We start from the raw sequence: 2,815 nt of genomic DNA on the forward strand, positions 1-2,815 counted from the left end.
ATCTGAGGAGAACATCATCATTTCCTCCGAATCTGAGGAGTTCATCTTGTATTTGGAAAACGAGGAACTAGTGTGAGTCCGCTTTGAGGATGCCGGCCCTTTTATAGTGCTACAAATCTTCCCTGCGAAGCCACACTTCAGTAGCTTCCATTGCAAGCCGCTTGAAAAGTCCAACATTTCCTTCCACCACAAGCCGTCTACCCAGTCAACACTCTAATCCCGTACTGCATACGCCCGTACTTTCGCTGTATAAACGCATTCATCGTAAATATACGGATTTGGTACCAAATATATTAAAATATTGAAAGTCTGTTGGGGAAGGGAATGCTGTTGGAGTGCAGGATCTGAAGGGAATGAATCTGGGGAGGGAATTCTGCTAGGAAGGAATTTTGGATTGGGAAGGGAAAAAACGGTTAGGGTTGATCTTATTAACGAATCAATCATCCTTTCCTGCTCTGCCTTTTTGTCTCATCCCACGCGCCACACATTGCCCACCAACGCGACCTCGGCATCCACGGTGTCGCCCCTTTAAAAACCCCAGCTCATCCCCGCCAATTCCTTCCACTTCCATCGCCACACAGGTGTCGAGCTCCCAAGGCCCAGCTCCCTCCCCGGCACAGAACAGAGAATGAGCAGAGACAACGGCGTTGGCAATGTCGTCACTATCGACGTGCCCCTGTCCCCGAACGCCGTGCTCCCCGGGTTCGCCAAGGGGAGGTCGTCATCAGGGAGCGGCGGAGGGAGCCGGGTTTCCGCGGTGCAGACGGGCCGCGGAGGCGTGGGCGTTCGCGAGGGAGGACGCGAACCGGGTGGCCTTCGCCTTCAAGGTCGGCCTCGCGATGCTGCTGGTGTCGCTGCTGGTCCTCGTCGGGGAGCCCCTCCGGCTGTTCGGCACCAACATCATCAGGTCCATCCTCACCGTGGCCATCATGTTCGAGTACACCGTCGGTTCGTACTCCGTACCACGTCGTGGATAATTTGTTAACGGTTTGATTTGAGTTGAGATATGCATTTGGTGTAACACCGACTGACAAATGCATGAATCTGTTGTTGCAGGTGCCACGTTCAACAGAGGCTTTAACCGGGCTATCGGGAGCATGATAGCGCTCAGCAGTGGTAGTGTGGCCGAGCCGTGCATCATTGGCCTAAGCATTTTTCTAGTTGGTACGTGCATGCCAAGCGAAGCACTAAACTCTGAAGCGCTGGCATTTGAACACTAGAGTTAGGGACCCCACTACCATTAAGCCACGGCGTGTCAAGTGACGGCTGTGTTGGCGAGTTGCAGGGGCCGCGACGTCGTTCATGAAGCAGCTGCCGGCGCTGGCGCCTTACGAGTACGGCTTCCGGGTCATCCTCTTCCCCTACTGCCTCATCATCGTGTCGGGCTACCGCATGGGCAACCCCATCGCCACCGCGCTCGACCGCCTCTACTCCATCGCCATCGGCGGCGTCCTCGCTCTCCTCATCAACGTCCTCGTCTTCCCGGCGTGGGCGGGCGAGCAGCTCCACCGGGAGCTCGTCGACAGCTTCGCCCGCGTCCTGGGCAGCGACATCGACGGCACGGCGCACAGCGCCGAGAGCCGTCTGAGCCTCCTCAAGAGCGTGCACAGCTCCGCCTACCGCGTCCAGCTCTCGCTGGACCTCAACTCATCCCTCCTCACCTCGACCCCGCTGCAGGAGGAGCCGAACGGCTGCAGTCTCGAGCGCGCGTGTTCCTACCACGAGAGCACGCTGCGGCGACAGCAGAGGCGGCTTCGGTCGTGGCCGTCCCGGGAGGTGGACGAGCTGGAGGGCCACGACGCGACAACGGGCGGCGTGGCGAGCAGGCTGCGCGCGCTGGAGAGCACGGCGGCGCTGTCGGTGGCCACGTTCGCGTCGCTACTCATTGAGTGCGTGGCGCGGCTGGACCACCTGGTGGACGCCGTTGACGAGCTTTCCAAGCTCGCCAAGTTCTGGGAGGAAGCCGGCGGCTTGTGTAGTTAACTATCTCTGACAGGAGCAAGCCGAGCACGGTTTATACGTGTCAGCTAGCCTTGCTTAACATGCTGCACATGAGCTGCCATAGTTGATTGTAAACCAAAATATCATCAATGAAGACTAGAACACAATTCCTTAAGACTGGACCTAGGATCTCGTTCGTAGTACATTGAAAGGTGACAGGGGTATTAGACTATCCCCAACCATATTCTCTTCATTTCGTTCCCTTCCCGATTCCTTTCCCCGTTCTCATTCCCTTTATTTCCTCTCATCTCCAACAGCTTCCCTTCGAGGGGAATCGCGAAGGGAACGGAGAGAGAATCCCGTCCTGAAGGGAATGACCCTGGGAATCCCGTCGTGAAGAGAACCGTGAAGGGAAACCGTTGGGAGCGCTGAAGGGAACGGGAATCCCTTCACGACGGGAATCTGCCCGTGAAGAGATTCCCTTAGGCATGGTCTTATACAGTCCAAAGGCATAACTCTGAATTTAAAATGATCATTGTGAGTTTGAAATACAGTCTTGATCTCATCTTCCTCTCTGAGTCTGAATTGGTGATTACCATCTCTTAAATCAAGTTTGTTGAACCATGCAGCCCCAGCTAACTCATCAAGCATCTCATCAATAATGGATAGTGGATGTTTGTTTTTTACTGTGACAGAATTAAGATGTCTGTAGTCCATACAAACGCTATACCCATCTTTCTTCTTAACCAATAAAACATGAGAAGAAAATAGACTGACACTTGGTCTAATAAGTTCTGACTGTAATATTTCTTTAATTTGCTGTTCAATCTCAGTTTTCTAAGATGGGTTATACCTGTATGGTCCGATGAATATT

General features: G+C 54.0%; 1 pseudogene; it reads left to right on the plus strand.

The window, feature by feature from the left end:
- Positions 1-628: 628 nt before the first annotated feature.
- On the plus strand, positions 629-2,015 carry LOC133910077 (aluminum-activated malate transporter 9-like; annotated as a pseudogene).
- The last annotated feature ends 800 nt before the right edge of the window (positions 2,016-2,815 follow it).

This window comes from Phragmites australis, chromosome 2 (assembly GCF_958298935.1).
Source record: "Phragmites australis chromosome 2, lpPhrAust1.1, whole genome shotgun sequence".
In the NCBI taxonomy this organism is placed as follows: Eukaryota; Viridiplantae; Streptophyta; class Magnoliopsida; order Poales; family Poaceae; genus Phragmites; species Phragmites australis.